The 25,000-nt window shown below is 36.6% G+C and overlaps 1 protein-coding gene across 1 annotated transcript in view; it reads left to right on the plus strand.

The window, feature by feature from the left end:
• LOC136855316 (uncharacterized) overlaps positions 1–25,000 on the plus strand; it is a 612,714-nt gene that overhangs the window by 527,038 nt on the left and 60,676 nt on the right. Inside the window, exon 7 of the mRNA XM_067132221.1 lies at positions 19,224–19,339. The gene's annotated coding sequence lies outside the window, so the exon portion shown is untranslated. The remainder of the gene's footprint in view (positions 1–19,223; positions 19,340–25,000) is intronic.

The raw sequence follows: 25,000 nt of genomic DNA on the forward strand, positions 1-25,000 counted from the left end.
TTGTTCTACTCGTTGTTAGCACAGGAACCACCGTAGGGGGTAGTAGTGCCGTCACTGCAACTCACACGGTGAACTGTAGGCATTACTTAAGGTTCATTGCAGCGTCCCTTCGTCCCTTAGCTGTCACCCCTTTCATTCCTGTTACTGTACCTCCGTTCATATTCTTTCTCCCAACTTACGTTGCACCCTCTTCTAACAATTGTTTAATAGTGCAACTGCGAGGTTTTCCTCCTGTTACACCTTTCAAACCTCTCAATTTTCCTTTCAGCGCTGAATGACCTCATAGGTCCCAGAGCTTGGCTTTCGGCCTAAATTGTGATATTCTATCTATCTTAGCCCAGCAACAGTTTGCCGGGAGATTCATCTCGGCCACAACTAAAACGTGAAATAGTTTGCATAGTGCAATTGTGGAATCTTCTGGTCTCCAAATATTTAAGCGAGGACCGAACTCGTTCCTGCTCTCTCTCTCTCTCTCTCTCTCTCTCTCTCTCTCTCTCTCTCTCTCTCTCTCTCTCTCTCTCTCTCTGCAGGCTGATTTTCCTTTGATGCCCTTTTGGGTTTATATTTAAATCTGTTGACTCTTTCCAGAAGGGTTTTCAGCAGAAGATTTAATAGAAAGAAAGAAACAAACAAACAAAAGAGCCGGTTGTTTGTTTCCTTGCAACTTATGGAGTGATTGTGTGATATTGTTTGTGTTGTTTGTGATGACCTCTGATGACATACAAGAAGTTCCTTCTTTGTCACCTTGACTTCCCCCTTATTCCATTTAGGAAAATTATTAATATCATCAACTTTCCCGACATGCACAAATATTCGTGTTTGTGTAGTTATAAATTGGATTTTCATGAGCACGTCAAAAGTAATTCTATTAATGAAGGGCAGTCGTTGGGACCTCGTATATACGTTGTTTGAGTTTATAAAACAATCATATGGCATTTTTATGATTACCTAACGACAAGTGTTTCTTAATAAAAAATTTTTTTATAGAAACGTAAAAAAAAGCAATCATTCAAAAAGATTTATGTTTTATTTATGCAAACCAACGCATTTAAATTATCTTGATGTCTGAATAAGAACAAAGTGAATACCTCTCTCTCTCTCTCTCTCTCTCTCTCTCTCTCTCTCTCTCTCTCTCTCTCTCTCTCTCTCTCTCTCTCTGTTCATTGCTTTGCTCATATTAATATTTTTATTTTAATAAATCTATAGATTACTAAAAAAACGAGCTCGTAATGGAAATTTATGAATAAATCACAAATTACTCCATCAGATATCAAAACCTCCTACCTCATCCACCCTTCGAATCTACCCCTCAGTTGAGGATGTTTTCTATTGGAAAGATAGGTTATGGGTAAAAGGCACCACCCAAGGTAGACCCATATCCTTTCTCTCTCTCTCTCTCTCTCTCTCTCTCTCTCTCTCTCTCTCTCTCTCTCTCCTCCTTAATCTCTCTCACTCACTTCCTCGCTCTTTCTCTCCATCAGTCTCTCTCTCTCTCTCTCTCTCTCCTCTCTCTCTCTCTCTCTCTCTCTCTCTCTCTCGCTTTTTAATTTCCTTGTACCTTCGCATCCTCGCTATCGATCGTCCTTTCCGCCCCATCTTCCCCACGTCGAAGGCGGGAGTACTCAGAGCTTTTCCGCCCACGTTCTCTCAGCTTTCTTTATTTGCTTTCTCCAGCGCTACATTAGTCTTGGACTTAGCTGGCAGCCGATGCGTGATTGTTAGTAAGTTTGTGTAAATATATTTTTTGGAGGGTATTAATCTGTGTAAATGTTTTTTTTTTTTGGAGTGCATTAATTTGTGTATATGCATTCTTTGGAGTATATTAATGTGTGCAAATGCATTTTTTGGGGGTGTATTAAGCTGTGTAAATGCATTTTTTGGAGTGTGTTAATGAGTGTAAATGCATTTACTGGAATGCATTAATCTGCGTAAATGCATTTTTTTTGGAGTGTTTTAAGTTGTGTAAATGCATTTTTTGGAGTGTATTAAACTGTGTAAATGCTTTTCTTGGAGTGTATTAATCTGTGTAAATATATTTTTGGAGTGTATTAATCTGTGTAAATATATTTTTGGAATTTATTACTCTGTATTGTATGTGTGTGTGTCATCGTATACATGTTTAATTTTAATCGTAAGTATCTTCCCTAACATTATTTCTGGGTCTGAATGACCACATAGGTCCCAGTGCTTGGCCTTTGGCCCAAATTCCATGCTCCAATCCAGTCCAATCCGTATTAGTTTGGAAAGTAATTTTCAGTATGATTTACCAACTACCAATGATTATCATGTCATTCAGAAATAGTTATTGCATACAAATGAACAGAAATGAAAAGATATCATTGACCAGAAAAGATAATTGAATTGATCTCAGAAGTCGATGTAAGGGAAAAAGGTAAACTCTTTTGTTCCAGTGAGTAGAGAAGGGAACTGCTCACCAATAATTGCAAGGGACATGAGGTGAAACTTACGAGAGGGGGAAACAGAGTTGAAAAACTTGCACTGGAGGCAAAATTTTGATATTAGAAGTGTTTTAAAAAAAAAAAAGTTTATATTAATAGTGCAACATTTAACTTTTCATTTGCCATAAGCTTTTAAAATACCTACGGTAATAACACTGCTCTTTTCATCTTTCGTTGTGGTGAAACTTTCTTAATACGCTCTTATGATTTAATGGAGAATGTAATGAATGAATGCATGAATTGACGTAGTCATAAACGAAAATATCATCTTCTTTTTAATTTTCTCCTCCGAGGTCAAAGTTGATTGTGGTAATGTAGGTTCTTACGTTGGTGAAAGATTGTCAAGACATTGTACAGTAGTTGTTTGAAGATGAGATAGAAATGCATCCTTTCAAATTATGGTTTTATGTAATACATACATTTGCTAGATTAGCTGTTTTTTTTAATATTCACTGGATCTACAGTATACCAAGAATTACTCCTGGGGGCGGGGGGAGGGTACAATTGTTTGCAAGAGACCCAAAGTGTCAGTTGCCCGAAAAAGTTTTTGAATATTTGCCATTATTAATTTTTAAGGTAAAGTTCTAATCACTATTTTGCGAACCTTGGCTGAATTGCACCTTCTGGACCATTTTTGCAACCTTATAATAAAACGTCAGCCCCTTTCATTGGTTCGTCCTCTGGCTTTAATTGATTAATTGTGGGTTATCTGGCGTCACAACTACCAGGGTCACTGACGCCGTCTTATGGCGTTACGCGTCTGAACTAAACTTCTCGCAGATGTATGGTATAGATAATTTGAATTCATACTTGTTTGCCATTTTTATATTCTAGAAGCAGCATTTACTTCGGAAATTAATCTTGTCTCAGCGTTTTAGGGTTGAACGACATAATATTTACCTTGAAGAAGAACGACCCCTCCGTGGAACTCGGTGGAAATGGAGTGCCGTATTGTGTAACATTCACCGACTAAATTATATATTCTCGAGGTTCACCTTTTTCACTTTCCCCCCTCACGCAGTCCTTCAAAAGCTTCGTTCAGTCACATATATTCACCTTTATTAATTTATGAAAATAATCATCTTTAGAATCCCTCCCCTATCTCCTGTAAGGGTCTTAGGGCCTGCGGGTATTAAATCGGACCTTCCATCGAAGTAGGAGATATCTTAATAATATAGGAGATGGCGTCTTAATATTTCGTACTTCCTCGAAGTAGGAGATGTGAAGATATGGTCAGCTTTGTGTGAATTCATAGAATTTTTAGTGAGGGCAAATATATGTCCTTCTTCATTTTGAAAAATCTTGGATTGGTTAAAACAGTTTTACCTCGACCTACTGACCACATTCTTTTGAAAAAAAAAAAAAAAAAAAACAGGGAAAATCTTTCCATTATTGGCTGAAAGTAATGCAGAACCTACAACATTCATTTAGAAGGTTTTATGAATGGTTTTCATATTTCATAATGCTTGCGTAAATTGTGATAGTAAACTGCGTTGTATTTCACGTGAATAGCTGTTTATGGGTAATTATTTCAACTCATTATTTCAATTTTATGTCTCGAATTGCGAAAACTTTGGCCAGATAAAACTGGACCACCCATTTACAAGAGTTGTTTCACATTTATTTTATTATTATTATTATTATTATTATTATTATTATTATTATTATTATTATTATTATTTCGGTTGATGAAACCTATTCACATGGAACAAGCACAACAAAGTGGTTATTGACTTGAAATTCTTTAAGCTTTCAAAGATTGTTGGTTCCAACCTCCCACCGCAGCAGACCCCCCTAAAACTGCGGCAGTAACTGATCAATGATACAGTGGTAGTGATTTTTCATCGCCCTGGGGGAGGCGCGAACTCGCGACATCTGCGCGGCGTGTCACGACACTAGCGACCATAACAGCGGACTAGCTAGAAAATTCCGCTGACATTATCGCTAAGTGAACTTCGATAACAGAACATTTGAGAGCTGTCATTGTACTGACTTCTCCTTCCGTGATTGGCTGTTAATTATTGCCTAGAGTAGACGCAACGAGGTGGGAAGTTATCTTTAATAAAATACTATTCCTTTACTGAATACATACATACATACATACATACATACATACATACATACAGATATATATATGTACATGTGTTTGCGTAAATATATATTCACTGAAACTTGTGTAGAATTTTGCAAATGTCATTTGTGCTGTCAGACGTATCCAAATATGTGAAATTTGTTATTTGTGTAACTTTAAAGAATAAGTGGGCCTTTTTAATCTCGGTATCTCTTAAAGAAATTTCTTTTGGAAAGTAGAAGACATAGATACTACTGAGCAAATTAAATGTATTTATATTTTGACTCCCATTAGACCTTGAAAATTGAAAGTTATTGTGTTGATGCATTCTAGTAAAAACTGAGTGAGAGAGAGAGAGAGAGAGAGAGAGAGAGAGAGAGAGAGAGAGAGAGAGAGAACGCAATATATACAGATGTCACCAATGATAGATAGCCAGAGTTAACCAAGCGAAGTTCATTTGAATTGCCAATATGGAGGAAAAGGGGATATGTATATTTTTTAACTTCATATTCAAGGGAGACGGATACATCCACCCAAAAAAAAAAGAACTTGTGAAATTCTTGTGTGTAAATTTCTTGTATATAAAGTTTATGCTCTTTCTGGCTACGCGAAGTTGGTAAGTGACACTGATGCAGAAGGCATTATTATATTTTAAATGACAGATGTCAAATTTTCTATTGAATGGTTTCATGGAATGTTTTGAATGGACCGTTTTTGATAAAAAGAGGCAGAGAACTGGATCCAAGGAAACTGTTGTGGTTTGAAACGTTGATCATTTTTTTTTTTATCTATGTTTTAATATAGCATTTCTTAGACGCAGGATCGAGTGGCCTCAACAAAGAAGGTTTGAAGAAAATGTAAGGGGAAGTGAACTTTGTTTCTGGGAGACAAGAACTATCTCTCTCTCTCTCTCTCTCTCTCTCTCTCTCTCTCTCTCTCTCTCGTCAGTAGATATTTCATGCTTTGTAGGCCTACAGCAACAATCACTTTCATTGAAAAAATACATATTTTAGGATTCTCTCTCTCTCTCTCTCTCTTTGCAGTCGATGTAAGATAAGTTTGAAAGATAAAATCGTAAGCGTAATCGGTAAATGATAAACAAGCAAAGAAATATATATTAAAATAGTCTTCTACGTCAGCTCCTACAAACAAGTTAAAAATGCGCCGAAGTTTCTTCGGCGCAGTCGCGTTTTCTGTACAGCGTACTATAATCAAGGCCACCGAAAATAGATCTGTCTTTCGGTGGTTTCGGTATAATGTTGTATGAGCCGCGGCCCGTGAAATTTTAACCACGGCCCAGTGGTGGCCTGTCCTGTATCGTTGCCAGATGCACGATTATGGCTAACTTTAACGTTAAATAAAAAAAAACTACTGAGGCTAGAGGACTGCAGTTTGGTATGTTTGATGACTGGAGGGTGGATGATCAAGATGCCAGTTTGCAGCCCTCTAGCCTCAGTAGTGTTTAAGATCTAAGGGTGGACAGATAAAGTGCCGACAGAAAAAAGTGCCGACAGAAAGAATGCGGACAGAAAAAGTGCGTTCAGAATAAAGTGCGGACGGACAGACAAAGCCGGCACAATAGTCCTCTTTTATAGAAAACTAAAAGGTTGAATGTACAGGAAGATAGGCCGAGATAGGCCTCTGTACTTTCCCATCCTCCCTGTCCAAGCATTCCCTTTTCACCCTTCTCCTCCTCCCCCTCCTCCTCCTCCTCCTGTTATCCGCAATATCTCCTTCCAATTTCGTTCCCCTTCCCGCTGCAGAGGACTGGAACACCCAAAATTCTATACCACTATTGCCGTGGTGCCTGTCTCGAGCTGTATTTAAGAATTTATTTTGTCCTATTAACCAAACATCGCCAATCCAGTCTTCCCGTTGGGGATAGTGCCGTCAGTACACCTCTTGCGGTGCACTGTAGGCATTACTGAAGGTTCTTTGCGGCGTCCCTTCGGCCGCTGGCTGCAACCCCTTTCGTTCCTTTTACTTTACCTCCTTTCATAATCCCTTCTATCTCACTCTCCACCCTCTCCGAAGTTGCAACCCATTTCATTCCTTTTACTTTACCTTCGCTCATATTCTCTTTCTTCCATCTTACTCTCCACTCTTTCCTAACCTTTGATTCATAGTGCAGCTGCAAAGTTTTCCTCTTGTTACACTTCTCAAACCTCCAATTTCAGTTTCAGCGCCGAATGAACTCGTAGGTCCCAGCGCTTGGTCTTTGCCCTAAATTCTGTATTGTTCTGTTCTGTTTAAATGCAGAGGAAAACTATAGTGTCCGGGAATAGATCTTAAAGTAGAGTCAGTAATGCGTTCAGTCCACTGTACGTATGCTAATTTAATAACCTTGGAAATTCCACGTGTCGTGCTACGTACTTAAACTTTAGAGGAACTTTTGTAGTGAATCATTACTTTTTCAGGCGCTTGGTACTTTTTTGAAGAGCAAAAATATATCACAAAAATGTTTGTCTTTTCTACTTTACCATTCAAGGACGAGCGAGCCTTTCGCTCCCGAACACAAAACTTTTATGTATTCTAGCCATCCTAGAAATGTTTGTCAAATAAAATCCTCTGAATGACTTTCCTCTCCTAATGTCGGGGATGCATATTTGGATTCCACTTTCTACTTTATTCATTCCTTCACAGGAATATTCCTGTGATATATTAACTTCACACGACTTGCTCGTAGATTATTTAAAAAAAAAATCGTCCCAAGATTATAAAAAAAAAAAAAAATCGTCCCAGGTACATTGAATTCTCGATGCCTTTTCATTCGTAAACGTGTGATGGAGATGGTACTTGTGAGTTGTGAAGACCGTAAAACTTAGGCATGGGAGGTTCCTGAATTAGGCAGGACTAGATGGAACCATACTGCTTCTAGTTTTCCTCTCTTTCGTCCTTTTTATTATTCTGTGAAACAGAACAGGAGAAGTTGGAATTAACCTTTTCCGAGAAGTAACATCAGCTACATAATACTAAAACTCTGAAACGTTTGTTTGTTTGTTTATTTGTTTGCACACCGGAAGTTAAACGGGGCTGGTGCTTCCCTTAGACTTCCCCCTTCTTCCTTCTCCCCTCTTCCACCTCCACCTCCCCTTCCACCTCCACCTCCCCCCTCCCCACATATTTTCAACATAAATCATGATATTGAGCCGCTTGAAAGATGTAGTATAATACTGGTGAGCTGTGCATTAATTTTCCTTATATTTTCCAATGGTTTAATTCTTACGTTTTTTACAACATGAATTTGAGTCGAAAGATTTAGTTATAGTCCCCGTGCGTGGTGTATTTACTTTTTATTTTTTTATGGATTTAGTCTTTAGCCTTTATGCATCATGGATTTTATTCACAGGTTTTGCATTTCACCCATTTTCGAGAGACATCTCAAAAACAATGGAAAAACAACTCTACAGAAAAGTATGAGAGAAGGCGTGCGCTGGAAATATGCAACCGGTGTATATTTGAAATAGGCAACCGGTAAAAAGAAGACGAAAAATATAATAAATAAACAAAAATTTTGTTTATGTATTCTATTTAGATAGGATGGGATGAATACTGCCAAAAGGAATTACGGCGTCTTTACAGAATGAGGTAGATTCACCGCGATTTCTGGAATGCTAAATCTTTGAAGTAACACTTAAGATAGATTGAGTAAGACCTGGTTCTGCAACGCTTGGAAACTGTCGCATTGTGTTGTGTAGTAAACCTTGTTAATTAACGTTTGCATTTATATGTTTTCGTTCATGAAACCTCAAGTGACATATTGAAAACCGGAATTAGCTCCATTTTTATTATAAAAGTCTTGGACGAATAATTGTGAAACTCGTGTCCCCCAAACAGAATATGGAGCGACTTTCCATCCGCTAGTCGGTAAAAGCGTGGATCCACTTTCCCCTCCTCAAATCTGGTTTTATCCGTCAAAGGCGTCGAGAATATTTTACCTTTTTTGCTCTCAGGATTTTTTCCTTGCTTTTATTTTTTGACTGCAACCCTGATTATGTTGAGTCGGTGATGTTTAGTCTTGTCTGTCAGTAGCATTAAATGTTTCTCGCTATTTGATTTTAAATTTTATTGCTGTTTATCTTGTGGCAGAGAATAGAATATGTTTTTCCCGACCCGTCTCTGTGTCAAAAAAGAGGCTTTGAACATCTGCCCTAATCGCCAAGTTAAGTACACCTTAGTTTAACCAGACTACTGAGGAGCTGATTAACAGCTCTCCTAGGGCTGGCCCGAAGGATTAGACTTATTTTACGTGGCTAAGAACCAGTTGGTTACCTAGCGACAGCTTATTGTGGAATCCGAACCACATTATACCGAGAAATCAATTTCTGTCACCAGAAATAAATTCCTCTAATTCTTCAGTGGCCGGCCGGAGACTCGAACTCGGGCCTAGCTGAGTGCTAGCCGAGAACTCTACCGACTTGTCCAACGAGAAACTAGATAAATTACTTCGGACTTTGAAAGTAAATTTGATTAATTTCTTAACAGCGCAGTGGATGATAAGATAGTCAACAAGAAGATACAATATGTTGCTTTTTGCATCCGTTACCTTATATTATCAATCGATTCAATTGTCATTAATCTTTCATTCATGTTTTTCATAATTCACTGTTTACCGTATCCAGATGATTATATCACGCCATAATGCAAAGTAATAATATTAAGACTAGTGAACTAGTGTTATAATAGCTTAACTGTTTATAATATTATTCGAAAAGGAATCAGAGTTATGCCTCTAAATCAAATTTCCTGAGAATACTTTCAAAATATTAGCAGAGCATGGGTCTACAAATTACAAAACTTTGCAATTCTCGCCATTAACCTTTTCTCTCCTGCACTATACAAGTCATTATAAGATAGGAAAGACAGTGTTTGAAAAGTTCTGCTCTTACTGATACCGCTGTGAACACTAGACTCTGCTGTAGAGGACGATTCTTATGCTGTTCCTACGCTGAAGATATTGTAGTTTCCCAAAGGGCGTGGGAACTATTCCCGTAACGGGAATATCCAGGAATGTACTCTGGAATCCTTAATGTACTCTCTCTCTCTCTCTCTCTCTCTCTCTCTCTCTCTCTCTCTCTCTCTCTCTCTCTCTCTCTCTCTCTCTCTCTCATATTATGCCCTGATTTTTAGCAGTGAATGTTCTATCAGTGTAAATTTACAGAAATCTCTCTCTCTCTCTCTCTCTCTCTCTCTCTCTCTCTCTCTCTCTCTCTCTCTCTCTCTCTCTCTCCCCTGTGTCTTTCTATGATATATATGCTTGTAGTAATTATTTCTCTCTCTCTCTCTCTCTCTCTCTCTCTCTCTCTCTCTCTCTCTCTCTCTCTCTCTCTCTCTCTTGACGAACAAAAAATAAAAGGAGTGTTCGATATTTCTCCGAAAAACAAATTTCCTACAATCTCCGTAGTCATCTTCAATAGCGTAGTCGTGTCGAATGTCAGCGCAAGTGAGGAATCTGTCAATTGCAAATGTTTCTAGAGACAGGTAAGCCGAGCTACTGGAATCAGAATTGATGCTGAGAGAAAGGGGGAGTCGATCCCTCACGAGTGTCTGTGGGCGGTACCTGGGGCGTAAATATAGTAACCACTTATCTCTTTCCTTGAAAAGAAGAAAATAATGGTATCTTTACCCATAAGAGAAGTCTAGTCTATTGAATTTGTTTTTGTCGTCTCCCCGGATTGTATTTCAGTCGGCGGCATAAATAGCTATTTCTTATTGCGAGAGAAAGATCATTTTAAAATCCTGCCTTTCTTGGGCGCTGTGTCGCAGCACTTCACAGCTTTTCCTGTTTGGATAATCTAGCCTGTGTTTCAGAAGACTTATTTTTTATCCTGTTGTTTTTCCATAAGGTTCAGAATTACCTCCGTAGGTCACAGTGGTTGGTTGGTCTTTGGCTTAAAACTCATCTTCATTTAGGGTTTCATCTACTGAAATAATAATAATAATAATAATAATAATAATAATAATAATAATAAACAGTTTCCATTCTGCTCAGCTCAGGTTTCATTAGTGAATGTTATCTGATTCAGACAGCCTAGTTTTTCATTTAGTTATTTGTTTTTCATTTAGCTATTTTCCGTATTTTAGGATGTTTCTGTAATCTAGATGACGAAGATGCTGGTAAAAATAAATGGATTCTTTGGAGCTGTTGATGACAGTTCTTTATGCCATTGTATTTGTTCCTTATCTTTTTTATGTCTAGAGAATATTTCAAGTACCTAGCAGTGTTGGGTGAGCAGTTTTCATGGTAGATAATGTTTAAAAAGTCCACACGTGAAGGTCTCAGCTCAGAAAGGAGAATGTGTAAACGATTTTCCCTTGGTTAGAGTTTTGCAAATCCTCCTACCTTTTTTTTTTAATACAGATTTTACGGTTTGCTTCCTTTAAATAAAATTTGATTGAGTATTTTCTTTCTTAATGATTTTATCGTTTTTTTTGTGTCTAGAGATTATTTAAGTTTTGGTTAGAGAGTTTTGCAAATTCTCTTACCTTTTTTATACAGATTTTGCGATTTGCTTTCTTTAAATAAAATTTCTTCAAATCTTTTCTTTCCCAATGATTTTGATTACACTCGGTGCAGATGCCAAGTAAAAAGTGGTTCCTTTGAAAACAGTCGTGCGTCTGGCAACGATATAGGCCAGGCCACCACCGGGCCGTGGTTAAAGGTTTCATGGCGGCCGCGGCTCATACAGCATTATACCGAGACCACCGAAAGATAGATGTATTTTCGGCCGCCTTGTTTATACGATGTACAGAAAACTCGACTGCGCAGAAGAAACTTCGGCGGATATATTTCTTGTTTTTTGTATGGTATTCATTTGCTCCACTTTGCGAATCTACTGAACGGATGAGTTGCTTTGTTGAAGAACGCTGCGTAAAAATAAAAAAATAAAATTTGATTTAGTTCCGTGCTTTTTTTCAAATTAGATTTGAATATGTTCTCTCCAATTCATAATTATCTTTCATACCATAGAAGTTTTAATAAAATATTATTATTATTATTATTATTATTATTATTATTATTATTATTATTATTATTGGGTATAACTGATGAATTACACACTCACTGCAAAGCAATCATTCTTCTTTATAAATAAACAAGTGATCATAAAACACCATATATATATATATATATATATATATATATATATATATATATATATATATATATATATATATATATATATATATATATATATATATTTATATATTGACAACGTAAGCATTTTGCTATGAATAAGCTCTAGGTGAAGTTCTCTCTCTCTCTCTTCTCTCTCTCTCTCTCTCTCTCTCTCTCTCTCTCTCTCTCTCTCTCTCTCTCTCAGACTTTCCAGCACCGGATTGAAAATCCAGATTTTTTATTTTTAACCATTTGTAATCAAAACACTAGTCCCGATCTGAATTAGATATCCAGGAATATATTTTGAAAAATATGATTTTAATTTCAGGGAAAATTAAATTCCTGATGCAGCGAGTGAATATATTTCTATTAACCAAACGTGTGTGTGTTTTTTTAATTTGTGTGTATTTGCAGCGTTTGGATTAAAATTTTCAATTGTTTATTTTAAATTTGTTTAATGAGGTTGGATGATTTCACTGCTACATCATATACCATTCAGCTCTTTATCAAATATAAATTTCTTTTGCCTAACATATGAGTATTATTATTATTATAATTATTATTATTATTATTATTATTATTATTATTATTATTATTATTATTATTATTATTATTATTATTCAGTAGATGAAACCTATTCATATCGAACAAGCCAACAGGAGCCATTGACTTGAAATTCAAACCTATGCATATGGGACAAGCCCACCAAAGAGGCCATTGACTTGAAATTCAAGCTTCCATTGAGTAATAATAATAATATTATTACACATATTATTATTATTATTATTATTATTATTATTATTATTATTATTATTATTATTCAGTAGAAGAAACCTATTCATATGGAACAAGCCCACCACAGGGGCCACTGACTTGAAATTCTTCAAACTTCCAAAGAATAATGTTGGTTTCAGCCTCCCACCGCAGCAGACCCCCCTAACACTGCGGCAGTAACTGATCATGATACAGAGCCAGTAAGATTTTTCATCGCCCTTGGTGAGACGCGAACCCCCCGCGACGCCTGAGTGGCATACAAGACACTAAGCGCTATACTTTACTATTATTATTATTATTATTATTATTATTATTATTATTATTATTATTATTATTCAGAAGATAAACCTATATTTATGTGGAACATGAAATGATAAACTCTGGATGTGTTAACACCATAAAAATATTTATATGATACCTTGACAAAGTGAGGGAGTTTCTTTTAAAACATGAATTCATTTTGAATGGGTTCTTTTATGAGCACTTTTAGACACAGTTTGTTATGAAGGGAACTTGAATGAAGTTATTTTTTCCTTTCGGAATCCAAACTTCCTTATTGAGCGCTCGTTTAGAATCTGGTTCGTGAAACCCTTCAAAAAAAAAAAAGGGGGGGGGGTAAAATTTGCAATTTATTGTCGCAGAGCGGAATTCTGAGGCGGTAAGCTTCAACCTTTTTCTTGAGAGCGCTATTTTTAAATAACGCCAAGAAAACATCCGCTTATTGTGCCTGGGTAAGGGTGAGGTGATGATGGCTGGACGAAATAAAAGAACGTGGAGATCACGACTAAAAATATGGCGAGCTCACTTGCTGCAAGGTGGTACTTGAAGTTTAAAAGTATATTATGAATGCTATTTTATGTTCGTGAACAAGAAGCTATTTATTTATATAATTATTTATTATTATTATTATTATTATTATTATTATTATATTATGTTATTATTATTATTATTATTATTATTATTATTATTATTATTATTATTATTATTATTATTATTATTATTATTACGTTACGTGAGTTTAAAGTATATTATAAAATGCTATTTTATGTTCATAAGAAATAAGAAGATATCTTATTTTATTATTATTATTATTATTATTATTATTATGTGTTATTATTATTATTATTATTATTATTATTATTATTCAGAAGATGAACCCAATTCATATGGAACTATGAAGGTATTTATTTATGGATGTAACTTACTACCTGAAGAGCAATCTGGAGTTTTTCTAGGAACAGAAATTTTAGAAATGGATAGCCAAGTTCCTGGAATTTTTCTGGAACAAAATTTTTGAAACGGATAGTTGTATGACTGGAATTTTCTAGGGACAGAAATTCTAGAAATGGATAGCCAAGTTCCTGAATTTTTCTAAGAACAGAAATTTTAGAAATGGATAGCCAAGTTCCTGGAATTTTTCTAGGAACAGAAATTTTAGAAATGGACAGCCAAGTTCCTGGAATTTTTCCAGCAACAGAAATTTTAGAAATGGCTAATCAGAAGAAATAGTGAAAATTCCAAGACAAAAAAAAAAAGAAATAAAGTTTTTAATGCAGCTGATAATTATGTAAAAGTATAGATTATCCTTAGATCATGGAAGCCAAAAAGCTACAAGTGTAATCTCAGAGTCTGGCCTATTCAAGGGCTGCTGACAAACCTCCAGTCCAGGACTTCATTCCAGGCACGCTTCAAAGGTTGTACCCAACGGCTTCACGCATAAATTCCCGGACACCAGAAACCACAAGTCGTTTGTGATCTCTCCAGTAATAACAACACGAGTATGTTCATGCAGTATACATCATGCATGATGAATACGAGACGTGCCTCGATCCCACGCTTTTGTCAGTGGTTGATAATTCAGACGCGCTGGAAGCGTTGAATCAAGCTCTGGAGGAATGGCACTAGATTTTTTTTTTATGGATATAATACTGTATCACTGCACTCGTCTTTTCAAAGCGTGCAGGTTTCCAATGGTTCAGCCCTCAGTGGAAAAGAACAGTTATAATAATAATAATAATAATAATAATAATAATAATAATAATAATAATAATAATAATAATAATTATTTCGGTTTTCAGGTCTTGATACTCTTATGAAAATAAGAAGGGTATGGAATATGCCAGTGGAAATTGTACACATAATCATAGTGAACGATAGGCACGATCCCAAGATCCCTGAAAGAAATCTGGAAAAACTGGATGCCGAAGAGACTCCAGGACCTCGTGCAGAAAGTGTGTAATAGAAACAGCGCACTTAGTGAGAAGGTGATGGACTCCCTAGGAGGCGGGATGCAACCTGAACCCCCGACACTATAACAACCACCCAGTCGAATAGGATGACTGTGATAGAATAAATAATAATAATAATAATAATAATAATAATAATAATAATAATAATAATAATAATAATAATATATAATAATAATAATAAACTTTACACTTAAATTATTCTTTTGAAAATAAGCATTTCTTAGTAAGAAACTGAATTTGGTTTGCAAATGGCTACCAATACATTTACTCTAATCCCACATCCAACGTTCAACTTTGAATTAAAAGAAAAAAGATGTATTTATCGAATAAAAAAAGCGTTCAGAATTATTTGTTTAAAAAATTAATCCTCATTGAATTTGTTGGAAAGGTTATAGTGAATATGCTTTGCATAAATATTGGAAACCATTTCTGTCACAAAAACGAAGTTGAAACTTATTTAAAAAAAAAAATAGATTGTTATAAAGATGATAATAAAAAACTAACAAAAATATTTTGATGGAGTGTGGCGAAATAATGTAGGAATTGTCATCTTAAAAGAAAACAAATAAAAAATTTCTGTACAGCCGCTACAGCGTATAATCAAGGCCACCGGAAATAGATCTACCTTTCGGTGGTCTCATGAAACTTTAATACGGTCCGGTGGTGGCCTGTCCTGTATCGTTGTCAGAGCCACGATTATGGCTAACTTCAACCTTAAATGAAACAAAAACTACTGAGGAGGCTAGAGGGCTGCAATTTGGATGTTTGATGATTGAAGGGTGGATGATCAGCATACCAATTTGCAGCCCTCTAGCCTCAGTAGTTTTTAAGATCTGAGACCGGACAGATAATAGTCGGTCGGACAGACAAAGACGGCACAACAGTTTTCTTTTACAGAAAACTAAAAAGAGTTTTTGCGAAAAAAAATTGCGTATATTACGTAGGTAGTCTTTAAATTTAGATTTCTGTTTAATTTGGTTTCTTCATTAATTTATTCCTTTACCCAAATTGGATATAGGAAAAGAATACAATAATTGAGTTTGCAAAGGCTGAAGGTCGAAACGGAATTGGTTAATATGATAATTCACCTTTACCAGGGCTTGAATTTTTTTTTTTTTTACCAACATCATTTTGTCCTGTCTTCGAATTTTTAGGACTAATGCTCATACGAAATTCGTGACACTTCCCTCCCCCCCCCTCCTATCAACGTAAAATCAAAATATTTTATACAATTTAGTTCCGATCAAACCTATTTATTCTCGTGTTCTTTTTCAATCCTCTTCATCCTATCGGGAACCTGTCACTCAAGAGACAGATCACAGGGTTCTACATTCGGAATCGCCTTTGGCTGAGTCATTTCTGAAAGACTTTTCTATCCACGTAATTTGGTACGAATTGAGCAAACGATGTGGGAGGAGATTCGCCTACGAATTATTTATAGAATAGAATAAAAAGTATATCTTAGTTTATCCAGACCACTGAGCTGGATTAACAGCTCTCCTAGGCTGGCCTGAAGGATTAGATTTATTTTTACGTGGCTAAGAAACGATTGGTTACCTAGCAACGGACCTACAGCTTATTGTGGAATCCGGAACCACATTATAACGAGTAAATGAATTTCTATCATCAGAAATAGATTCCTCTTATTCTTCATTGGCCGATCGGAGATTTGAACTCGCGACCAGCAGAGTGCTAGCTGAGAACGGAACTCACTTCCCAACGAGGAACTATAGAATACAATAGGATTTAGGCCAAAGGCCAACTGCGGGGACGTATGAGGTCGTTCAGCGCTGAAAGGGAAAATTAAGAGCAGAAAGGTTTTAGAGGTGTAACAGGAGGAAAACCTCAAAGCAGTTGCACTATGAAACAATTGGTAGGAGAGGGTGGATAGCAAGAAGGAAGAAAGAGAATATGAGTGGAGGTACAGTAAAAGGAATGAAAGGGGTTGCAGCTAGGGGCCGAAGGGACGCTGCAAGGAGCCTTAAGTAATGCCTACAGTGCACCGCGTGAGGTGCACTGACGGCGCGACCCTCCTACGGGGTACGAAGTATTTATAAACGAGGGAATATGAAAGCCGGGTATTTTGAAATTTTAGTGACTAAAATATAATCAATTTATTGTTAATTAATTATTGTCGAATATAGTCATAAAGACAAACATGACTAAAGAGTTTTTCCTCGGCTATTGTTCAAAGGACTTTTACTTTCTTAACGAGGTGATAAAGAATTATAAGTGTAAAAGGCGAGGAAAACTCACAGACTCTATATCATGATCAGTTACTGCTGCAGTGTGGGGTCGGCGGAGGGAGGTTGAAACCAACATTATTCTTTGGAAGCTTAAAGAATTTCAAGTCAGTGGCCCCTTTGGTGTGCTTGTTCTATGTGAATATATATTTTACGACTTATTCAGAATATTTTAAACGCTTATACACATTTATGAGAATCATTTCAAAGTTAGAAGAAGAAGAAGTAGAAGACAGAGTCAGGTATACTAAAATATTCCTACATACGAAAATATTTCGTTCTATCTCTCAGAAAGATTTAGATTTGTTCAGCAAACTTCCTGTATATACGAAATTCCAGACCTTGCCTTGGCGTACGTGGAAATTTCCTGTCTTCCTACAGCTCATATTATTCAGGATTTCTGGAAACGACGGACAAACTCTCTTGTTACATAAAACTTGAGGAACGGGGAGAAGAACAAGGGAGAGACATTCTTCGGAAGTTCAGAGTTGATCTTTTTGTTTAGTTCTCTGTAAAGGGAAGGTATTGTGCCGGCTTTCTCTGTCCGTCCGCAGTTCAGTGATAGGCAGGAATGCATTTGTAAACGTCAAGTGCAGTTCAGTATTAGGTAGTAATGCATTTGTAAACTTCAAGTGCAATTCAGTAAACTTCAAATGCAGTTGGAATGCATTTGTAAACTAAATCAGTTCAGTAAATTCAGCTTCAACTGCAGTTCAGTAATAGGTAGCAATGCACTTGTAAACTTCAACTGCAGTTCAGTAATAGGTAGCAATGCACTTGTAAACTTCAAATGCAGTTCAGTAATACTTTGTAATGCACTTGTCAACGTCAAATGCAGTTCAGTAATAGGTGGCACTGCACTTGTAAACTTCAAACGCAGTTCAGCAATAGGTATTAATGCACTTGTAAACGTCATCCATTTCTTTGTTGATGTGCATACATCGCTTCCCAAAAGAGGAAAGGAATAGGCCTAAGCATCAGATGTTCCTGTTAATAAGCTCATTTTATGCAAGATGAGCTTTGTTTATCACATTCTTTCATCAAGTTAGATGAGATGAAGGATTATGATAAACAAAGCTCATCTTGCATAAAATGAGCCTAGTAATAGGGCCATCTGATGCATTAGGCCTATCCTATCCTATCCTAAGGTTCCCCTACAGCAAAGATTTCATCAAAACTTGTTAATTAAGTTAATGAGTAAAGGTAAACTTTCCTCGTCTCCCTACCCCCATCAGTCTCTCATTACATTCTTTTTTTTATCTTGCTATTCTTCCCACAATATTCTCAATGACCCTTTCGCTTGTGACGCTCATGACAATTACGTCTGTGGGCAGTGGCTGGGGGCAGTGGCTTTGATTCGAGCGGTAAGCGTAAAAATTGTTATACCTTTGTTTAAAGACGCCTATCTCCGACAGATTTCAAGGTAGACCGCTCAGTTTTGTTTCATTTTTCAGCTGATTACTTATTCTATAGATAATATATTTATTTTGACGTTTGTATAAGTCATCAGTAAGCGGGGGACTTAAATTTGGATGACGTTCGTATACGTCATCGGCAAGCGAAAGGTTTAATACTTGATTTTTTTTTATCCTCAGTTAGGTATGTAAAGCTATTATAGGTAATTATTAAAATACCAATTAAACTTCATCATCATTCCTTTGTAGCAACTGCTGAATACTTTGGGATACCGGAGAGGAGAGTCCAGAGATCCCACTGATAGTCTATACGTGTCCTTTTCGAGTTTGCTGTGAACGACTAACAATATACAAGAAGTGTAAATAACAGGATGGGAACCTCCCCCCTCCCCCAAAAAGCAAATACATGCAACAGCACAGCTGTAAATTATCACTTGAACCTTCACAATTAATTGTGATCATTCATTTCATATACATTAAAACGTTTGGGAGATTAATTATCTTTTCTGATAATGGGCTGTACTTGAGGTAATGTCCTTTCCGCCCAAGCTTGATTATTCTCGCTGGGAAGATTTTAAAGTGTATAATTCAACTCTGTCATATTCATGACGCCGACTCAACGTTTACCATATTCTCGTGTGTCATGAGGTTTGTTATTGGTTAACCAGAAACGTGAATAAGTTGAGAATGCGATTGCGTTACTGAATAAACTTTTTACTAAATTTTACTTTTGACATATACATTCAGCAAAATACTGACGAACGAAAACTTGTCAACAGATTTAATGCTTTTCAATACTGGGATGTTTTGTGTGTGAGTAGCATTACGTCTCCCATAGAATTGGTAATTAAGATAAAAGTCTAGAGTTAATGTAAACATATTCTATACCTTTCAGGTACTCCAAGGCATTGATGTCATTTTGGGCGGCTTTCTTCACAACCTACTGCGAACTTAGACCTCCTGGCACAAAGTCTTGTTGAGAGGAATTGAAGAGAGACAGGCATTAAGCAGGTGAGGGATCGAATAAATAAACAAAAATTAATCTTTAGGTCACCACGGGGCAAAAGGTATCGCTCCATTTGTAAATACAAACTGATGTTATACCGTACTTACCTATGAGATGAATATCGAAGTTCCAGAGCGGTTGCTGAGTAGGGGGACAAGGGTAGGCGTGAGAAATGCTAAACCTTTCCTAGAATGCCGTGTCCTGACCTAACCAGGCCTTACCTTCCTGACCTAACTTAGGGCGCCGCGCCCTGACCTGGTTGGGGGTGGGGTGCCATTTTCCAAAGATGTAACCGAGTACCGGGACCTTTCGCTGAAAGAAGCGGGACGTCATATCTTGAAAACTAACCATAGAATTTTCTTGAAAATAGTCTCATTATGTTTCCCACTCTGGAGTGACTTAGCTAATCTAACCTAATCTAACCTAACCTAGGGGCTTGGCAAAAAAAAACCACAGCTGGTGCAATACTAGCATACATCTCAGGAATTTGCAGGCGGGGAGGCTTCGCCCCTTCTGGACCCCCTACAAGTAACAATGAATATCCTGCTTACTACCCGAAGTTTCCTACCTGGCCTTATTTAGCCCTCCCAAGAAGGTTTATATTTCCGGATCAAGCGCAAACTAACGGAAGGATCTTGTTGCCATTCAGTGGAAGCAAGTCCTCGGCTGACATTGATATCTGTCAAAGGATTTTCGTGCGGAGGAAAACATTCTGTAAACGTTTTCTTCGAATTTCATCTAAAAGTCGTCATGTGGTATGGAGATGTTTTGTGGAAACGAGTTAAAAATTGCGATGAAGTTTCTTCGGCGCAATCGAGTTTTCTGTACAGCCGCTACAGCGTATAATGAAGGCCACCGAAAATAGATCTATCTTTCGGTGGTCTCGGTGTAATGCTGTATGAGCCGCGGTCCATGAAACTTTAACCAAGGCCCGGTGGTGGTCTGTCCTAATCATTGCAGAGGCACGATTATGGCTGAATTTAACTTTAAATAAAATCAAAACTACTGAGGAGGCTAGAGGGCTGCAATTTGGTATGTTTGATGATTGGAGGGTGGATGATCAACATAACAATTTGCAGCCCTCTAGCCTCAGTAGTTCTCAAGATCTGAGGGCGGACAGAAAAAGTGCGGACAGAATAAAGTGCGGACGGACAGACAAAGCCGGCACAATGGTTTTCTTTTACAGAAAACTAAAAATGAGAAGCAGCTGGAAATAAAACGAAAAAAAATACAGTTAACAAACAACATTAGGTCCCACGTCATGATATTTTCGTTCCTTCTTTTATCCTTTTATTGCAAAGTCTATTTCTGGTCCTTTGAAAAGTCTCTCTCTCTCTCTCTCTCTCTCTCTCTCTCTCTCTCTCTCTCTCTCTCTCGGCATAAGAATGCGGGCAGTTAAAGCTGATGCCAAAGTTGCCAGTTTGTTCATTTTTAAGCAGTTCAGTATTTTGTTGCATTTATGTCGGAATAATTTGATACTGATTTTTAGTTTTCTGTAAAAGAAAGCTATTGTGCCGGCTTTGTCTGTTCGTCCGCACTTTATTCTGTTCACGCTTTTCTGTCCGCCCTCAGATCTTAAAAACTACTAGCGCCAGGGGCTTCAAATTGCACGTTGATCATCCACCCTCCAATTATCAAGCATACCAAAATTGCAGCCCTCTAGCCTCAGCAGTTTTGATTTTATTTAAGATGTTAGCCATAATCGTGCTTCTGGCAACTATATAGGATATAGCACCGTGTGGGAGGGGGTGGTTAAAGTTTCATGGGCCATGGCCCATACATATTATACCGAGACCACCAAAAGATAGAATCTACTTTCGGTGGCCTTCATTAGCTTCAAAGCGGCTGTACAGAAAACTCGATTGCGCCGAAGAAACTTCGGCGCATTTTTTACTTGTTATTGAAAACTTGGTATAAAGTGGCATTAACCTATTACCAACATGCTTAATTGGGAGTCAATAAAACAAAACAGTAAATAGGTTGGTAGGGTGGGAAGACAACTCTCTGAAACATAGCACTCTCTCTCTCTCCTCTCTCTCTTTAAAAATATCTTACAGTCTATTCTCTTATTTTATAGAAACTCTCTCTCTCTCTCTCTCTCTCTCTCTCTAAAAATATAGCAGTTACAGTACAGATATTGGTGATTATTTTTATATATCTCTCTCTCTCTCTCTATCTCTCTCTCTCTATCTCTATATATTATATATATATATATATATATATATATATATATATGTAATATATATATATATATATATATATATATATATATATATATATATATATATATATATATATGTAGAATTGACTGCCAAACTGGATTCTCTCTCTCTCTCTCTCTCTCTCTCTCTCTCTCTCTCTCTCTCTCTCTCTCTCTCTCTCCAGAACTGACTGTGTCGAACTGAATGCTCCCACCGAAGTGAATTTCGATGTCCCACCCACGTAACAGTTTCCATTTATTTTCTGGGTTAATTGTTCATGCTCCCATGACTTTTTAGGAACGTATAGCTATTGAAGCGAGTGTGGTTTGATTGGTTCTTGAACACATATTGTCAGTTGCACATTCTTGGTGTGTTGCAGTCGAGGGCGAGAAAGGAGAATATTGAATGCCTTTAAAAAAAAGTCAGTAGTTGAAAATCTTAGGTTTTTTTTGAAAGCTTGTAAAGTTCAAGCGATAACGCAGTGCATTACTAATGCTATTCTTCTTGCATTTTAGTACATTTTTATCTGTTTAGCTGTTTATTTTTTTTCTTTTTTAAATAAGTGGGATCTCTTCATTCTATATTTCACTTCCTCTTACTTCTTCCTAATGAACACCTTAATATTCTTTCGAAGCTGGAATTTCGAGTCAGTGGCCCATGTGGTGGGCTTGTTCAACATGAATAGGTTTCATCTACTGAAAATTTACAATAATAATAATAATAATAATAATAATAATAATAATAATAATGAATAGGTTTCATCTTCTGAATAATAATAATAATAATAATAATAATAATAATAATAATAATAATAATAATAATAATAATGCTGGAACCGGATTCTCTACTAGCAACAAATTCACAACTCTAGTGCGCACGCGCCCAGGAGAACGACAGATCATCATTACGTATAGGTGAAGTGCATTAAAACCTTTTGAAAAATCCATTATCCTCGTGTCAAACGTCGGGAAAGAAAGAAGAAAAATGGCAAAACTTTCCGAAGCAGAACGTAAATCGAGCCACCGAGTTTTCGGACTCTTTTATTTCAGTTGCAGAAAACTTTCATCGGCAGAATTTTATTCAGAATGAAAGCGAAGCGAAAAAAGTCTCGGCGGGTGACGTTTTGATATAAGTTCAACTTAAATTGGCGCGAGTGAATTCGCCTAATTCTTCAGCTTTGTTTTTCCCCTCCGCTCGGAATACCTACTTTTCTTACGGGAATTTCTCGACGGAATGCTGCTGGGAGTTAGGAATTAGCGGGAAAAAACGTTAGGAATTGGGGGGAAAAACGTTAGGAATTTGCTGGAAAAACGTTAGGAATTTGCGGGGAAAAAGTTAGGAATTAGCGGGTAAAAACGTTCGGAATTAGCGGGAAAAAACTTTAGGAATTAGCGGGAAAAAACGTTAGGAATTATTGGAAAAAGTTAGGAATTAGCGGGAAAAAGTTAGGAATTAGCTGGAAAAAGGTTAGAAATTAGGAATTAGCGGGAAATGGTTAGGAATTAGCGAGGGAAAAGTTAGGAATTAGCGGGAAAAAAGTTAGGAATTACCTGGGAAAAGTTAGGAATTAGCAGGGGAAAAGTTAGGAATTAGCAGGGGAAAAGTTAGGAATTAGCAGGGGAAAAGTTAGGAATTAGCGGGAAAAAATTAAAAATTACCGGGAAAAACAATAGGAATTAGCGGGAAGAAACGTTAGGAATTATTGGAAAAAAAGTTAGGAATTAGCGGGAAAAAGTTATAGGAAATATCGGTAAAAAAGTTAGGAATTAGCGGGAGAAGAAAAGTTTTGATGTCAAACTTTTTGACGTTTCCTTCAGTAAGGAATCAGTGGTTTGGAAGCTAACCGTTCTTATTTTTATTTAGTCTTATAAGAACGAACATTTCTCTCTCTCTCTCTCTCTCTCTCTCTCTCTCTCTCTCTCTCTCTGACGGTCGACCTCGAGGAACTTGGTTGAAGAAGGCTACGGTTCTAGGTTATCCCTATTTCACCCTTGAAACAATTTCATCTCATCACAGAACAATAAGAATGGCTTCCCATTTCCCCTCAACCCTCCAGAATATTTTTGTCTCATCTTCTTATCCTGACAGAGCTCGGGTTCAGCGCCGATAAAAGCAAATAGCATTGCAGCCTTCATTCAGCATTTAGCTTTTATATGTGGCATTGCATTTCCCCAATATGATGGATCAGATGGCCCGCAGAAAAGCCACCATATTTCGGATTGTGTATCCCCCTCACGTTTCCTCTATGGGCTTTGGGGGGGGGCAGCCATAAGCCTTTTCCTCATCATTTGTATGCTGAATCCGCGGAATCAGAATGCTCAGGGGGCCTTATGCCCCCCTCAGTTCTATCCCCGGGCGGGGGGGGGATTTCCATGAACCCGATCACCATATTCGTTTACTTTCTCTCGAGGCGTTTGTTAGTTATGTATGTCTTTTCTCTTATTTTCGTTATTTCCGTTTTTCGTTTCTTCAGATATAGTTTTATATTCATTATTTCCGTTTCTTCGTTTCTTCAGATATAGTTATATATATATATATATATATTTATATATTTATATATATATATATATATATATATATATATATATATATATATATATATATATATATATTTACAGTATATATAAGGGAAAGGATCGACAAATGCTGACCTAAATTTTAACTTTAAATTATACTTTATCACAAATCAAAGAATATTTGAGCAATGCAATTTCACGAGATACAAATATACAGTTGTTAGTTATTAGGAATTAACTAAACTTTTTTTTTTTTTTTTTTTTGGTGTTTTCAAAGTTTGGTTCTATCAGCTGGTCCGCTGGTATAGTGTGATTAGTGTCGTGACATGCCACCAGATGTCGTGGGGGGGTTCGCGTCTCCCAGGCGATGAAAAATCACTGGCTCTGTCATGATCAGTTACTGCCGCAGTGTTAGGGTCTGCGGCGGTGGGAGTGTTAAACCAACATTTATTCTTTGAGAAAGCTTAAAGCATTTCAAGTCAGTGGCCCTTTGGGTGTGCTTGATCCATGTGAATAGGTTTCATCTACTGAAATAATAATAAATAATAATAATAATAATAATAATAATAATAATAATAATAATAATAAAATGTTTTTGATGATGATTGTATATTAGCCATTCTTAAATACAAATTAGATTCTTGTTAAGCTGTCGAATTAACTTTTAAATTTTCTTTTGTTGACGTAAGTGAGACCTTAAGAATCGTTCCTCATTAGATGTTGATTATAATAATAATAATAATAATAAATAATAATAATAATAATAATAATAATAATAATAATATGTTTTTTGTTGTTGATTGTATATTAGCCATTCCTCTATACAAATTAGATTCTTGTTAAGCCGTCGAATTACCTTTTTTGAATTTTCTTTTGTTGACGTAAGTGAGGCCTTGATAATCTTTCCTTATTAGATGTTGATTTTTACTGGTGATTGAAAGCTCTGAGG

Source organism: Macrobrachium rosenbergii, chromosome 31 (genome assembly GCF_040412425.1).
Source record: "Macrobrachium rosenbergii isolate ZJJX-2024 chromosome 31, ASM4041242v1, whole genome shotgun sequence".
NCBI classification, from domain to species: domain Eukaryota; kingdom Metazoa; phylum Arthropoda; class Malacostraca; order Decapoda; family Palaemonidae; genus Macrobrachium; species Macrobrachium rosenbergii.